This window comes from Triplophysa dalaica, chromosome 18 (assembly GCF_015846415.1).
Source record: "Triplophysa dalaica isolate WHDGS20190420 chromosome 18, ASM1584641v1, whole genome shotgun sequence".
NCBI classification, from domain to species: domain Eukaryota; kingdom Metazoa; phylum Chordata; class Actinopteri; order Cypriniformes; family Nemacheilidae; genus Triplophysa; species Triplophysa dalaica.
Window position 1 is genome coordinate 18704217 of NC_079559.1, and position 18369 is coordinate 18722585.

Sequence of the window (18369 nt, forward strand, 5' to 3'; positions counted from 1 at the left end):
GCGAATACAGATCGTCAGGGTGGCGTTCGCACACAACAGCTAAACACAACTTGCTCGACGCCTCCTCCGGTGGAGTCAACAGGTGACTCGTTCCCTGCAGGCCACACACCCCGGGCAAACTGAACTAGACAGCCGACGTGCTTTCTCGCCAGTTTATGCCTCGTGGAGAGTGGCGACTCCACCCCCGTGCAGTCCAGCTCATTTGGAGGCTGTTCGGGTAGGCCCAGGTAAAACCTGTTCACCTCCCGTAACACCACCATTTGCCCGCTTGATAGTCCCTGCCCTCGGCACGGATATCCTTGCGCACAGCTGGCCGCGGGATGGGCGGAAGCACACCTTCCCCCCCCCAGGAGCCTTCTTGTACAGACTCTGTGCAAGGTCAGGGAGCAGGAGCACCAAGTGTTATTGGTTACACCACACCGGTCTAACCGCACTTGGCCTCAGAGCCGATGCTCTGGACAGCGACTCCCCCTGAACCATTCCCCTGACAGAGGACCTGCTCTCTCAGGGGAAGGACACGTTCTGGCATCCCAGATCAGACCTCTGGAACACCCATGTCTGGTCTCTAGACGGGACGAGAAGATCCTAAGATGGCTACTCCCCCTATACGGCTGAGACCATCACCCAGGCTAGGGCCCCATCTACTAGGCGGTTACACGCCTCTAGACGGTGCCTCTTCTCGTCCTGGTGTCTTTCTCAACGAGAAAGACCCACTGAGGTGCTTGATCAGGATTGTGTTCCCCTTCTCACGAGACTGGAGACTAACATCTCCCTTCCACACTGAAAGTGTATGTAGTCGCTATTGCCACTCATCACGACTCAGTCGGTGGAAAGTTTCTAGGGCAACACGACCTGGTCACCAGGTTCCTAAGCAGCGAGAGGGCGGAATCCGCCTCATCTCCGCTCCATACCCTCTTGGGACCCTAAGTGGTCCTGGGGGGCCTCAGGGCCCCCCAAAGAGCCCCTCGGAGGTTCCGATCTTCCTCATAGAGTAAGACGGCCCTCCTGACGGCGCTCACTTCCTTCAAGAGGGTAGGGGACCACCGAGCATCCTCCGTGTCCCTGGATTGCCTTAAACTCGGCCCTGGAAACTCTCACGTTATCTTGAGACCCAGGCCCCGATGCGTGCCCAAGAAGTTCCCACTACTCCCTCCGGGGCCAAGTGGTGAACTTGCAGGCGCTCCCCATAGGGGAGGAAGACCCAACCCGACTAGTGTTGTGTCCAGTACGTACTGGACCGCACGCAGAGCTCTGAAGCTCTGACCAGCTCCGTGTCTGTTGGAGGACAGCAGAAGGGGAAGGCTGTCTCCAAACAGAGGCTGGCGCACTGGGTCGTGGACGCCGTTACGACGGCATTCCGATCTCAGAATCTCCCATGCCCATTGGCAGTGAGGGCTCACTCCACACGGAGTTTAGCCACCTCCTGGACACTGGTAGAAGCGCCTCTCTAGCAGACATCTGTAGAGCTGCGGGTTGGGCTATGCCCAAACACCTTCGCAAGGGTTAACAACCTTCGCGTAAACCCGGTGTCAGCCCACGTCCTGCGTGGCGACATGTAGGACTGGCATCCGGGGGGGCGTATGCCTGCGAAAGCACCTTTCCACCCTCTAACAGGTTGGGTCAGTGTGCTATTTACCTTTTCTTCTTACCCGAACACATCGCTAAGAAACTGGTACCTCACCAGCCTCCCTTCTTACCCAGACACTGGTTAAGAATAGGCATTCCATCCATCACCAAACAAGCACCCCCTGGGGGCTGGCTGGGCAGAGCAGCCTTCCCCCTTAGGCCGGGATACCATGTGAGCTATCACAGATAGCTCTAACCGGACCTAGTGCTACCGGACGTCTGTAACACCCCCTCCGTGGGCTGTTCCGTCTGATGTATCCTCATGAGAATGGTTCCCACTCCTGGTAACCCATGAGCTTCCCCAGGTGGGCCTCCACCTCGCGGTTAACTACTCAGTCCGCACGTTCCATGCGTTCTCCTCCAAGGACGAGACCATACCTATATCCACCATATTCCTCCCCACGGGTAGGAGGTGGCCTCTGTAGCGCTTCCCTGATTAAGAGTCGCGCTTACCCGGTGTAAACTGATCTGGACGGCCTCTCGCCTATAGAGAGCTAAGGCCCCGTCCGTGAAAGTTACCGGTCAGGGCTGTACCCATCTTTCTCCAAGAAAGCTCTGGAACCCCCCGACCACCACACTGGAAGGTTACAGTCTCACGAAAGCTTCGAGATGACACGCCCAGGCTTGTTACCGTCGCTTCGCTAGAGATTGTGACGCGATACAGCGTTGTGGCGTTTTCCATAGGCAACCCCATCTGTCGTTCTCGACACAACGTCGAGAGACCGACAGAAAGGGAACGTCTTGGTTACGTATGTAACCTCAGTTCCCTGATGGAGGGAACGAGACGTTGTGTCCCTTATGCCACGAACACGTAACGTATTCTGCTGCAGTTTGAGAGGTCTCAGGCTCTTCAGAACAAAGGTAAGTGAATGCTGCACGCCGGCCTCCTTTTATACCGGATTTCCGGGGGCGGAGCCCGGCATGCAAATTGCATTCGCCAAATTTCATTGGCCTTTTCTATAGTAGTCAGAGTTGATTGGTTCTCAAGGGCGAACCCCATCTGTCGTTCTCGACACAACGTCTCGTTCCCTCCATCAGGGAACTGAGGTTACATACGTAACCAAGACGTTTTGTATGGAAGCGCATGGTTATTGTTTGTTTATTATGGCCATGTGCTCTCCTGTCTCATCTATTGACCCTGCCCCCTCGTTTCCTCTTTCAGCTTCCTGCCAGTGTTAGATTCCCCACACCTGCCTATTGTTACCTACCCCTTGTTATTGCCCCATTTAATGCCCTTGTGTATGCTTTACCCCATCTTGGGTCTATTTGTTTTGTTAATAAAAGGTTGAATTTTTGTACCTGCCGCCTGCACTTGGGTTCTCTCTCCTTGATGTTCGTGACAACTTCAAATCACATTATTACATTTATAAATGTCAGGACTAGATATAGCAAATGCACAAAACTAGTAAACAGCTAGCTTGAATTCTCATTGTGATCAGCATGCAGAACTAACTGTCAATTTCTCTGAAGAAAATTGTCACATTTGCCTCATGTAGCTTGAAGGAGCATTAAAATCAGCAGCTGTGATAATGTATCACGACTTTTATCTAGACTGTGTGCATGTCTCTGTAGGAGTAATGAAGCAATAAAGACAACTTTCAAACTTTTATCAATACTGCAATCAAAAAACTAGAATTTAAATCGATTGTAATGAAACTTTTGTTATTGATGTTTGGAGAGAATAAAATCCAGTTAAAAGAATTAAGATGAACATCAAGATGTTCTGACTGACGTGGCTAAATGACAAGGTTTCTTTCAATAAAAGGCATTTATATGCAGGTCTATTGATTCGGCTAACATTTGATCTTGACTGGTGGTAATTTGGCTGTTCTGCAAATGCCTCTTGATAGTGAGGTCATCTATGGGTCTGTGTCAAATTACCGTCATCTATCAGCTCCGAGTCGTATTGGATTCCAGGTAACAGTGATATTACAGATTCTGAGAAGAGAAGTTTTAAGGCAATCTCAGTTGAACTGCACACTGGAAACTTCAGCATTTTCTGTTCCTCAAGAACATAGTTGACACTTTCACATTTGCCCAAATGTCCTAGTTCAGTCAGTTCTGTCGCACAAACACAGACGTTATTTATTTACCTCAAAAGCTGCATCCAGATTCTTGTAAATTTCATGGTGTGAAAAATACACTTTTCAACAGTTGAAGTTTTTTTTATTTATTAAGCCATTGGTTGCAAAATGTGAGTTTTTAATGGTTGATGATCAATATAATGCCGGTAACCTTAAACCATTGACACCAAATGAGATAAGCAAAGAATATTGCTTTATTAAACAAACACTTATTTTTAAATAGGCTAAGATTTACTGAAAATACGCGCCGGTGTCCATTAACAAGATTGTCTTTTGTTGGTACTTAGAACTGACCAATCAAATCTGAGTAATCTCAAAATTACCAAATATCGTCTGAATTTATTAGGCAATATATTGGTCTATCACTAATAATCTCATTAAAAATACTACCAATACTATTCCATATCTATAATTCCCCACGGTACCCAATCAAAGACAAGAATTCAACTGAATTGTGTTGTCCTATACATACACTCTCTGTCTGAACTTCTTCCTGCTAACAAGCCCCCACGTTCCATGCATTTCAGAAACCCAACAGCAATTCCATCATCATCACCCGAGCCTCACACACTTCAGTGCTTATACGCAATGATCCCAGAGAGATGAAACATTTCGGCACAAGCATGAGATGTGATTACACAGCTCTTCTAAAATAACATATGATGAAGTGTCATAATGGAGCTCATCACCATTCATCATCATCCTTGCATATGTGTCAAAATATCACACCCATAACTATTGATGTAATATGGAAATGTTTCAAAGTGTCAATGCCAAAATAGAACCTACAGCCTTCTGAATAAATGGGGATTGGGATTTTTGTAATGAATGTTTATAAGTTCCTATACTGTATGCGAAGGTTAAATGTGAGATGAAGAGGTTGTATTTCTTTTTGAAAGCTGCTCTATATTCTCGGACGACGCTCAGAGCGTCTTTATGTCTGTGGTTTACCCTTCCTTCACAACCACGGTTATATTAATTAAAAAGCCAGCAGGGATCCAAATGTCATCCTTCTACCAAATACTGCTGTTTAGCTTCATGATGGATGTTGTTTGTTCACATGTCACTGACTTTTCGACTTCTCATCTTGAGGTCTTGTTGCGGTTTAAGGGAATGTTCTAGGTTTTATTAAGATCTGCGACGCGATTTTTCATTACTACGGAAATCAGAAAGAGCTTTAATGCCAGTGTGCTTGGACACAAAGGGAATTTGTCTTCGTGACAAAAGCTTCCAGTGGACATACAGGCTAAAACTGTGAAAAGGCGCAGGTAACAAAGAGTAAAAATATATATGTGAGAGACAATACACATTTGACAAAAAGGACAATATTAGACAAAAGGAGAATAGGCAGTATTTTGTACGTACAGATATGCTACAGTATATACAAATGATACTGCGTTATATACAAGTTATGCAGGGGAATGTGGATAGCTGAATATTACGTATGTCAACAACATACTGTATGTGTAATGGGCTGAGGGAAGAAACCTTTCGTATGTCTGGCTGTTTTGGTGCTCAGTGCTCTGTTGTGCTTTACGGATGGCAGTGTCCTGGGTGTGAGGGTTCCAGAGTGATTTTGCGAGTTCTTTTACTCACACCGGATGAGTACAGTTCTTTGAGAGTGGGGAAGTTTTTGCTAGTGATTCGCTCGGCAGTCCGGACTATCCGTTGTAGTCTTATATCCCTCCGTAGGTCAGTTTTTGCTGCTGAGCCGAACCAGACAGTAATGGAAGTGTGGATTCATTGATAGCTATATGAGAACTGTTAGAGCAGCTCCTGTGGCAGGTTGAACTTCCTCAGCTGGCGATATTGACAAAAAAGTCAATGTGAATGTCCCACTTCAGGTCCTGTGAGATGGTGGTGCGCAGGAGCCTGAATGACTCTACTGCGGCCACTGTGCTGTTCATGATGGTGAGTTGGGGAATACCAGGGTCTTCTCCTGAAGTCCACTATCATCTCCACTGTTTTGAGCATGTTCAGCTCCAGGTTGCGCAACCTCACATCAGACTCATCACCTGAATGCGGCCAATAACTGTAGTGTCCTCTGCGAACTTCAGGAGCTTGACAGAGGGGTCAGTAGAGGTGCAGTAGTTGGTGTACAGGGAGAAGAACAGTGGGGAGAGCACACATCCCTGGGGGGCGCCAGTGCTGAAGGTCAGGCTGTTGGATGTGAACTGACCAATTCTAACTAGCTGTTACCTGTCAGAGAGCTGGGTTAGTTTGGTCTGGAGGAGTGTTGGGAAGATGGTGTTAAAGGCTGAACTGAAGTCCACAAACAGGATCCTTGCATAATTCCCTCGTCTGTCCGGATGTTGTAAGGTATAATACAGTCCCATGTTGACTGCATCATACAAAGACCTGGTTGCAAACTGGAGGAGGTCCAGTAAAGGTCCTAAAAGCAACTGTAAATCCTGTTACCCCTATAACATCAATGAATGTCTTGAAGATTGAAACACAGAATTGTAACTTTTTTATAATATTTTTTTACGGTGTACAGTTGGTTGGTGAAACTGAGCATTAAAATGTTACTAAAACAGGCTTCAGTTTTATGTTAATTTTACACAAAATGCAATTTCTTATGTCCTCCTTTTAATTTTGGGTTGAAAAACGACCTGGATTATAATGAGATATACTCTATTGCACCTTTCATATATTCTCTTTTGTAATGGCAGATTTTATTGTGGATTCTATTATTATCTCATTAGTAGTTTATTGGTCTTCTCTTATCTTTCATTATCTAATATATCTCCTCCAGTTTATTCCCCTTCTCTCTCTCCCTTTCCTCTCTCTCTAGGTAAGACTAAACCATTTATTAAAGGGGGTGTACACTTGGTCTTACTGCAACAGCATGACAATAGTCCCGGATTTGCTACTTCTTATAAATAAACACGTAAGTGTGTTCAATCTACAGCATTGTCAACCCTCTGTAATAGTTTCTTCTGGTTAATCTTCATATATAACATGGTAATATCTTCTGCTCCACCCCTCTCTATTTTTCCCCTGATTGGTCGGTTTGGATGAAGGTATGAACAAAGACGAGAGCGAGCAAGTGAGAGAGAGAGTGGTGCTGATGTGAGTGAAGGAACACGCTCTCAGTCAGTGATGCTGTCGCCCGGACAACAACATACATTAGAGAAATAAAAGATCGATGGATGCTGTAAAAAAGAGAAACAAAAAGCAAAGCGACCAGAATATCACGCAGCGGCTGAAAGATAAGGATTCATATTATCTTATACAGTATTAAGATTTTGTTGAGAAGTTTGTGGTGTTGACACTAAGAAACAAAGAGAAGGCTTTCACCGCATCTTTGACTGAAGAAGCTAGATATCTTTCACAGCGGAGAACTGTTTTTGACTCAGGTAAGACATTGTTTAAGTTCACTTTTGTATCGTTCATCCCATTCTCAGTCTCAAAGTAAATGGTCTTCAGCTGTTTATCTGGTTACACTTTAAATGTTGAATTCCATTGAAAAGATTAAAAACAGGATGAAGAGCAGAATAAACCTAAAAGTTTATTTCATCTCACTCCTGGATTAGCAGGGGGACGTTTTCATATCAATCTTTTAAAATCTCCAAAGCTGCTTTTCATGAGAACAGACAAGAAACAAACACAGAATCTTGGTGGGGACTTCACATTAACTTCTATTGGTTTAACATTTCCTAACCCACACATGTTTTACTATTTTCTCTAAGACTGAAAGATTTTTCTTGTGGGAACTATAAACTGTGACAATTTAGGTGATTTCAGGATTTACTTCTGGGAGTCTCTTCTCTCCCCTACACCCCAAACACATAAATATACCTAAAAACTCAACAGAACCTCAGCATCTGTAAAAAAAAAAAACTTGCACACCAGAATTGTTCATCCCGTGAGACCTATGAGCACTCGATCTAATAGACACAGCTTCCTTGAGGACATATCTGTAAGCACGGTCTGGCACTCCCATCAGTTTAGCTCTCTCATACCCCTCTACAGTCTACACATGCACACATTCATTCACACTGCATTTAGTTACGTTTATTAAACCTATAGGAGAAATATTTCTTTCTGTCTGAGACCCAGAGCAGCCATGCCACCTGAAAACCCAAGACGTCTCTGCTTTCATGTCTCTCAGCCAGACAGCAGGTTATTTATATTTGTGAACTTTCCTGATTTGGAGTGAGTATACAGTGGAATAAGAATGTTGTTCATGTTCATGTTGGAACAACAATTCCACTGTTAAGATGCTTTTTAACTGGTGTCGCATACTTAATACTAAACCAAGTGTTTATGGGAAAAGGAAGGTGGTGATGATAATGTGGAAAAAAGTTGAGCAGAGGCAGGTGAAGAAAGGGAGGGGGTCTAGTCTATATTTAGCTGCGATCTGATGAGAAGGTTATATAGTCTGCCACATAGTCATGCACATATAAAGTTAATGCCCTGGAAATGTTTTGTTTGGGAAAGAAAATTGCAAATACAATTTTTTCAATATTGCTTTCTCCTAGACAGCAATGAGATTAAACGGAGAGAGAATTTCCAGTTTCTCAGATATTGCCCCTGATAAATACTTTTAAACACCTTTATATTAACTTCTACTGGATCTCAAAAATGATCTTTCATATACAATACATCTAAGACAAAGTCCTTATGGGAAATGTTCACCTTCAAAAGCAAAATTCTGTTGTTATTTGCATGTCCTATTGTCATTTCAAACCTGTATGACTTTCTTTCTTCTGCAGAACACACAAAAAAATAACCTGTCGGTACTCATTGACTTGCCTTGGTTTTTTTTGTCCGTACAATAGATGTCAATAGGGACCAACAGTTTTCAAAATATCTTCTTTTGTGTTTTGCAGAAGAAAGAAAGTCATGCAGGTTTGAAATGACAATAGGACATGCAAATAACAACAGAATTTTGCTTTTGAAGGTGAACTATTCCTTTGAATGAAATATATTGTATATATGTAATCTCCATAAGCCATAAAAGAGAAATCGCTGATCAATAGCCTAAAGCAATTTTCTTATCAGGATGGTGACAATTTGATTGACATTTTTTAATATTTCAAACACAACATTGTTTGTTATATATCTTATTACATTGTTATTGATCTCTGAAGCAGCTTTACTGAGTTTTCTTTATGAAGGGATTTAACAAAGTCAATGTTTAAAACACCTCACCATCAATGAACGTACCATTGTGCGATATATTCAAGTAGTTTTGTACATTGATTCTCATTCCACTGACTAAATTAAATATGAATGGTTATGAGGCAATAAGAATGAGGGTCATTTCTAATATCTATACAATACATTTCACAGTTGGATGAATTGACCCTGTGTAATTTCCTCTCCCTCCTGACATTTCCCCGCAAGGAAATAAAATGCTTCCATTTTAAATCAGTGTGCAAGTTTATTCCTCTAAAGAATAGTTCAACCGAAAACACATTTTTGAAGACAATTCGTCTATATGAATGTTTCCGTATGCATTCTGCAATATAGAGATTTAGATTAAATGATAAAACGATTATGCTAATATACATGTTTCAAATTTCAAGTAACAGCTTTCAATACGCTGTCCTAACAGCAACCACTAGTAAGTAATCCCACCTCTGTTTGTGAAATGTCAACAAAGTCCCTGGTTAATATTCCAACATTTGTTTGCAGAGTATAACAGTTTCCTATAATCAAAATAATATCTGTTCGTGATTGTAATTCATACGAGGGCTCAAACTGCGTTCTTGGCTTTCAACTTTGATAGCAAATTAAAGTAAAATGATCCTGATTCAGATGCTCGTTCTACCCGGTTATTGACAAGCATCCTACGAGATATTAGTAAAGAGACAAACAGATACATGATGGATAGAGTTTTCAGGTTTTTTAAAGACAACACAAAAACAATTATTTTTGAAATTGCATTCAAATACTCTTACTTGATCTGAAATAGACTACATACTGTAGTATGTACACCCACCTAAAGGATTATTAGGAACACCATACTAATACTGTGTTTGACCCCCTTTCGCCTTCAGAACTGCCTTAATTCTATGTGGCATTGATTCAACAAGGTGCTGAAGGCATTCTTTAGAAATGTTGGCCCATATTGATAGGATAGCATCTTGCAGTTTATGGAGATTTGTGGGATGCACGAAGCTCCCGTTCCACCACATCCCAAAGATGCTCTATTGGGTTAAGATCTGGTGACTGCGGGGGCCATTTTAGTACAGTGAACTCATTGTCATGTTCTAGAAACCAATTTGAAATGATTCGAGCTTTGTGATATGGTGCATTATCCTGCAGGAAGTAGCCATCAGAGGATGGGAACATGGTGGTCATAAAGGGATGGATATGGTCAGAAACAATGCTCAGGTAGGCCGTGGCATTTAAACAATGCCCAATTGGCACTAAGGGGCCTAAAGTGTGCCCAGAAAACATCCCCCACACCATTACACCACCACCATAATTGCATTAATGAGAAATTGAACAGGTGTCCCTTATAATCCTTTAGGTGAGTGTATACAGTATGCACATGTTTGTGAGCAAAATATAGACATTCTGAGCAGTGATCAAAATACATACTGCATGGAGTATTGCATCCCACAATGCAACAACTCATCCTTTCATTTCAAGTGTGAAGAATGAGGTGGGAGTAATATCATATACAATGTTTCATATTTCTTTTTTACTCATTATTTCTTGTTCAAACTACCACATGCAAAGACATTTTTACAGTAGACTAAATTAAATTAAATGATAACAAAGCTTTTTCTAGTGCCAGGATGATAAATGCACACCACTTTCTGTATTAAAGGAGTAGTTCACTTTCAAAAGATATTTTCATGGTCATTTACACACCCTCATGTCACCCAAACTGTTTATGTATTTGTTTCTTTAGTCGAAAATAAATTAAGGTTTTTGATAAAAAAATTCCTGTATTATTTTAGTGGACTTCAATGGACTCCAAACGGTTGAAGGTCAATATTACAGTTTCAGTGCAGCTTCAAAGGGCTTTAAACTATACCAGACGATGAATAATGGTCTTATTTAGCGATATTCGATTTTCTAAAAAAATACAAATGTATATGCTTTACAAACACAAATGCTCAGCTTGCTCTGTACTACGACGCGTGTTCATGACTTAAGGTAATACAATATAACATTGAAATCTTGCACGTTCAAATTGTAAACACTGACTTGGTACTTCCGCCTACGTCAAGCGTGACCATTTCAACGTAATTACATAGTACGTGAAGTCATGAGCGTCTGGTATCGTTTAAAGACCTTTGAAGATGCACTGAAACTGTACATTTAACTTCAACCCTTTGGAGTCCATTGAACTCCACTATATGGAGAAATATCCTGGTATGTTTTCATCAAAAACCTTAATTTCTTTTCGACTAAACCAACAAATACATAAACATTTTGGATGGAATGGGGGTGAGTAAATTATCATGTAAATGTAGCACACTACTTATCAAAATACATTCAATTGTTGCAGCAGTTCAGCAGATCCTCATTTGACATTGATCATATGTATTCTAGCGTGTCTGGTTCAGAAAACATATTTTCTTGGCCTTGTTTGAATTATTTAAAGCAGCTCGGCACTGAACAGTGAATTCCCAGATAACATGAGATATCTCAGAGCCTTTTATCGTATGGGAAAATGACTCTTCAAAAGCAGAAGTTCTGTGATACAAAAGAAAAGTATGCTCTGTCTGTCAGTGTGAAGTTCTCTGCAGGGCCACAACCCTGACAGAGATTTGATTCCACACCATCCATCAGCCCGCATGGCCTGAGGTTTCCCTCTAATGCTGAAAGTCTAACTTGAAACCTTTTGAAGAAATGACTAAAGCCCTCAGATCAGATGCAGAGGGACACTCGAGCAAACCCTTCTCACAACAGACCGGGATTCTGCAGATTGGTAGAAAGAATATAGTCTTGTTTGTCACAGCTCAATGCAGAATGCCCACAGAATGTCTAATGGATATTTTAAACAGAAATGGAAAGAACTTTCTCAAAATGGCAAGCTTCATTTTGACTGGTTGGCATTACCCCATTTCTGGAGTACAAAGTTATTTTAGTTTAATGTGGATGATATTATGATGTGCACTTCCAATGGAGATCTACACATTACTACTCAATATCACAAAAAAGAAAGTTCCTTTGGGCATGGCAGGGGCTGGCGGATGCCATACCCTGGCTGACTGGTCAGGTCAATTTAAAGTAATATTTTATAGTGTTTATTGCAGGAATATTAGCATAGGAAGTGCTAAAAATGTAGGTGGCTCCTCTCCCAGAAGGGAGTGAATAAAGAACAAAAATGTATAATGGTGGATTTAACACCGCTTCAGTGGTGTAGTGCGAAGGATTCGTGACATATAGTTGCTCCGCCGCGATATGAGAGTCTGCCATTCCTTGACTGTTCTTGACCCAACAGCTCTGCTCTACTTAAAGAATTCAAAGCTGCTGTCGGTTTAGATTTTAGAATTTTTTGAATTTTCAGTGGCATGAATGTCGCATTCATAAATTTTACGTTAGTGTTCACATCTGTGACAAGAATAAAAAGGTATTTGACCTACAGTAATGAATTAATACAGACAGACAGCTAGCTGTTCTTCAAAGCTGTTGTATGATCATGATAATGATCATTCCCAACACTGATTGTGTAAGTGTAGCCAAAATCACAATGTAATACATTTTCCTTGAGCACACTTTGATGTTACTATAATGTAATGATTTGTTTTACGATACATATATTACTTCGTCAAAATAAGATGCCATCATGTAAGCCAGACCTTAAGCTTCTAGTCAAATAACTAGTTTATTAAAAACTATGCAAGAGCACAGCATTGTTAAAAAAATAGCAGCATGATTTTAATTCAATTGAGTTCAATTTTTTTCACAAATGTCATTGTTGCACAGCAGCTTACATAAATCCTAGTAAAATATTATTAATAATATAATAATATATTATATAATAATATTAAATAAGTGTATAGAATTTACTAAATTAATTAAGTATATGGATAGTAGTGAGCGAATATAAAACAAAAAGATTATATACACAAACTGGAAAAAAGCAACATGGATAAGCTCTCAGATATCTTTTATTATCCAGTGCTACAAAACAACACTTAAATACTGCACAACAACATTGGGATTATAACACAACAACACTGAATTACTATGCAACATTAAAATTCTACACAGCAACAACATAAACATAAAACAAAAAACTGAACTACTACACAATAAAATTGAAATACTACGGACCATTACCTAAAAGCTACGCTGTTCTACAACTTCATAGTCAAAACTACCCAAACACTACACAATGCTGATCAATGCAAAAACATTCTATGCAACCACACTGAAAAGCAATGCACCAACATTAAAATACTACACAACATTAATGAAAAGCCATGCAAAATTATTAAGAAAACTACAATAAATTACTGAAAAGCAATGCAGCAAACAAAAAGCCTACACAACATTACTGAAAACTACAAAACATTAATAAAATCAGACACACAATTAATAGAAAGCAATGCACAAACTATAAAAAACTACACAACATTACTGAAAAGCTACGCAACACCATTAAAATACTACACAACATTACTGAAAAGCTATACAACTTCATAAAAATACTACACAGCATTACTGAGCTACGCAACAATATAAAAATACTACACAACATTATTGAAAAGCTACGCAACAATATAAAAATTCTTCACAACATTGCTGAAAAGCGATGCAACACCATTAAAATACTACACAACAACACTGAAAAGCTACGATACACCATTTAAATACCAAACAACAAATGCAACCACTGCAACAACATTAAAATACTACTTAACAACGGTGGAAAAACTGTGCAACATGAAAGCAAAGTAGAAATTACAAACACTGCCAGTGAGCTGCTATCGTAAAATCCATCCATCCATCCATTTTCTACCGCTTATCCGAACAACCTCGGGTCACGGGGAGCCTGCGCCTATCTCAGGAGTCATTGGGCATCAAGGCAGGATACACCCTGGATGGAGTGCCAACCCATCGCAGGGCACACACACTCACTCACTCATTCACTCACGCACTCACACCCTACGGACAATTTTTCCATAGATGCCAATCAACCTACCATGCATGTCTTTGGACCAGGGGAGGAAACCGGAGTACCCGGAGGAAACCCCCGAGGCACGGGGAGAACATGCAAACTCCACACACACACAAGTCGGAAGCGGGAATCGAACCCCCAACCCTGGAGGTATGAGGCGAACGTGCTAACCACTAAGCCACCGTGCCCCCCTGCTATCGTAAAATATTTAGTTTTATTATTTTACTAAACCATGACACCATCTGAAAAATCTGCCTTGCATCTAGCTTCATCTGTCAATCATAAATGCTAACGAAGCTCTGTGACACGCAGAGGGCATGCTGGGATTGAACAGTGTAGCGAAAAAAACATGATGCCGCGGGAGACTGTACCTCACAACCTCACCGCACAAAACACTGTGGTCCGGCTGATAACAGCTCAGGCGCACGCTGTCGATCAACAGCTGAATCTATTTAGATATCAGTACTCACACAGCACCCGGGGAAAAGAAAGCAAAAAATTCTACCTCAGCTATCTTGCAGTCTTTTTATCACTATATTGAACTACAGCTGTAGGCGGCACCATAAATATTGAATTTTCAATCCATACAAGCGCTGCAACTGATTCGCTTACTTCTCGGATGGAGAGGGATATTAAAAGAGATTTTAAAGAGTTCTGGATGAATCCATGGACAGCGCAAATAATAGACCCCGTACATTCTCCTACCAAAGTGCTTTTGGTTCAATTTAGGTCAACTGAACATAACCACAAAAAAAAGTGGATCATGACTTACGCATCAAGGCAAATAGCGTAAAATTGAACAGTGGCCTTGAATATTTTCTCTGGTTTTCTGATGACATCTCAGATCATGAAATTGAAGCAGGCAAGAGGGCTGACTGAATGTAAATTTTGTTTTGCGGTTCTCGCTTTGCTTCAGGATCCAAGATTTGAAAAGATTTCTACCTAAATGACCAGAAGACAGTAATGACACATTTTGTCAGCATTGTGTCTAAATGTCCCATAGACATGTTTCTGAGCTATCATGTCTCTGAACCGGAGGTGATTCACATTCAACACGAAATTAAGACTTTAATCCTAACATTTACACTGTCTGGATCATCCCCAATCTCCCATCTAGTTCATTATGCGTCATTCACCGTGTAGGACATAATAAATGTGCGACCAAGTGGCTGATGTGAGGCACTGCTTCTACAGCTCTTATAGTGAAGGGGGCGGGACTAAAGCAGATTTGATTGGACGTCATGGATGTCATGGAATTTTTTGATTTGTTTGAGGGCACATGCCAGATTGTCATGATTGCCTACATCTGCTAAATGGGAATTTTGTCAGCACATAGGAGCATATACGTTTATTGATGTCCTTAAGGTTAACTAATTTTTAATAAAAAATTAATAAATAAAAAAGATTTCACTGGGGCTTTAAAGCAGTTTTTGATATAAACGTTTGTTATAAAAATAACCTGAAAAACACCTACATTTTGCTATAGCTGTATATAATCTGGCCCATTTCTCAGCTGCTGCTTCAGAATCCTGGTGTCTTTCACGCATGGGGACCACCGTTGACAGCACAGCTATAGCAGGAAAAAAAACTGCAATAATTAATGTGCTCATGATATGGCATATCTGCCGGTGTTTCAATTCTCCAAGCATGAACACTTAGGTTAAATGGATGAAGTCCCCGGCGACATTTGGCTAACCGTAGATTGTTTACCACCTGATTTAGAGAGAAGAATTAAGCCAACACTATTAACCGTTCACCATTTTGTACACAGCCATTTCATACAGATTTACCATTTTGCACAAGCAGTTGAAAATTGAATTTTAAGTCAACATGAAATCAATACAGCCCCTATTTTAGCAAATTCTCCTGAATCTATTATGTAAGCCTTATCACAGCATGCTATTGGGGGCAATTGTGGCTTAGTGATTAGAGAGTTGGACTCGTGACCATAAGGTTGCCGGTTGGATCCTCAGGACCGGCGGGTAACGATTGACGTGCCCTTGAGCAAGGCACCTTACCCCTACTTGCTCCCCGGGAGCTGCAGTGATAGCTGCCCACTGCTCCAGGTGTACGTGTGTTCACTACTCTCTGGATGGGTTAAAAGCAGAGGTCACATTTCGGGAATGGGTCACCATATCTGACAAATAGGTAATTTACATAAAAAAACATTAGAATTGAATGTAGAAATTCCCATCCTTTCATTCTGGGTAATGCTTAGTTTTTGGTTCATTTCCAGTCAAGGATTTTTTTCAAGTCCAACAATAGGGTTGTGCAGAGATAAAATTAGTACTAGGCTACTTGTGATCTTTTCATGATGGGTATCATGCCTTTGGAGCACATTGATATCAAATTTAAACAATTAGCAAACTAATAATTTATGAGTGGGTAGTGTTTTGTTTGAGTGTTAGAGTACTTGCCATCATTTGAGATTTACACATAAAGTAAATGGTACAGTTGATATCATCTTGAATTGTTGGTCTAAAATATGTAGTTTAATGTGATGATCAATCAATTTGAAGGAAATTGGTCTTACCCCAAATAGAAACAGTAGAAAACAGAGGCCGAAGGTGATGCAAATATGGCCGTCTGTGAAGTGACTAGAATCTGTGACAGGGAAATTTACATGGAATTAATTGTCTGTGATGATATAACACTCAATTCACTAAACAAAATATGCAAGTACGATAATGGTGCAAGTGAACTTAAATACTGTATATGTGTTTGTCATAACCTTGCAGGTCATTTCATAGTTTTAGGATGTGGAGGATTCTGCAGACTTCTATGGTTTAGCCAAAGCCGTTGAGAGAGAGAGTGGCAGCAACTGAAGGTCAAATATTTCCAGCGTCATGTTATTCATGGAACCTTCAGATATTTCTTGGAAGTTGTGTTTTTTCGCTTATTTCTTTAATTTTGCAACCTTTAGTTAGTGTGTAATGTTGCTGTTAGAGCATAAATAATACCTGCAAAATGATAAAGCTCAAAGTTCAGTGCCAAGCGAGATATTGTCTTTGACAGAATTAGCTTTTCAAGGAGTACCTCTACTTCCCAGGTACATGATGTCACTATTCCGAGTGCTTTTAATAACCTCCCCCCAAAGGAAAACGCCAAAAAAGCGGAGTGGCCTTCCTTAGAGAAGTGGAAGTGTAGTGTTAGGTTATCAGAGATTTTAAACATTTGACTAAACTACGTGCTAAACTACTTTCACTTTCATCACTGTCCTACAGCTGGTAATAAGTTTTCAGCTACACACAATCTAAGATAACCAACGGTCAAATAACAGCTTCCACGACTTTAACATCAGCTGTGAAAGCTGTTCTGTGTAATACACTGACATATTGTGTGTGCGTGCGCATACCTCTAAAACACTTCTATGAAACATCCATTGAAGTCCTGGTTGCAAAAGTCTCCTGGTCAATCTGCTTGTTTTATTATCCAGCTCGGGCCTAATATAAAATGGCAAAACTAACGCTTCTGTTATTAGTGTTCATTAATATAACCGGTCTGACGCCAATCTGTCTGGTGTCATTTCCCTCGCCATAGTAGGAAAAAATTGCAATCCCTAACAAAGATTGACGAAGATAGACATGTACTAGCAGATCTCTATTACAGTTCGATCGATCCACATGTGTTTTACTGGTAAAGTGAAGTTTACACCATTGTTACTGTTTGTTACTAAAACACAGTTTATGAATACACGTGCACTCACAACAGCCTGAGAATCAGAAGCTCTCTGATATGGTATGGGTGGGACATCTTCACACACACGCTTTAAGCGGGGAACCAATCACGACAGAACTGGTCAGCTTTATCTATCAGAGCGTTTCGGAAGGAGGGACTTTATATAGACCAGAAGAAATCCAGTAGTTTTGTGAGAAGAGGGACAGCGGTGAACAATGACTTGAAATATGTGAAATATAAAGCATTTTTTTGAAACTAGAAACATGAACATCCATTGTTAAACATCCAAAAAACATAATCAAAGCCTCTAAAACAGCAAAAGACTGGGTTCTTTAAAACGAAATCTCAAATCGATCTGTATTTCTGCAGCTCCACGCATTGCTAGTAACTTTGAGAGGCTCCATGGAGTCAACAGAGATGATGTGACTCTCTCTTAAGATACAGTACTTTGCTAGACCTGTAGAGAATCATTCAGCCACTTTGATCCACAAACAGTTTCATTGTTTCATCAAATGTGAAACAATAGGGCAGCTAAAGGTTGCAAATTCGGGTTAATGCAAACTCGGTGTGGTGTATCAGCATAGCACCTGATTGAATCAGATTGCAGGTGGTTTGTGAATGATGTTTGAGGAATGAAAATACTGTATAGCAAGCAAAAGTAGCACTGTGTTGACTGAATTCACTCTCAAATGTGTACTCTGTAGCAAATATGCAATGCATGCATAATGTTAATGTGTAAATAATGGGCCTCATTACCTGAGGTGTCAAAATGACACGTCTTACATTATTTCTTAAGCTGTTTAGTATCAAACTGATACAATAGATTGCAGCTTCTCTCGTGGTATTAAATATTTATTTTGTCTATCTACTGTATCTATGTAGTGT

General features: G+C 40.7%; 1 protein-coding gene across 2 annotated transcripts in view; it reads left to right on the forward strand.

The window, feature by feature from the left end:
* Positions 1-6795: 6795 nt before the first annotated feature.
* The window catches only part of disp3 (dispatched RND transporter family member 3), a 54470-nt gene continuing 42896 nt past the window's right edge, over positions 6796-18369 (forward strand). For both annotated transcript variants that reach the window (XM_056729589.1, XM_056729590.1), the window contains exon 1: positions 6796-7069. The gene's annotated coding sequence lies outside the window, so the exon portion shown is untranslated. The remainder of the gene's footprint in view (positions 7070-18369) is intronic.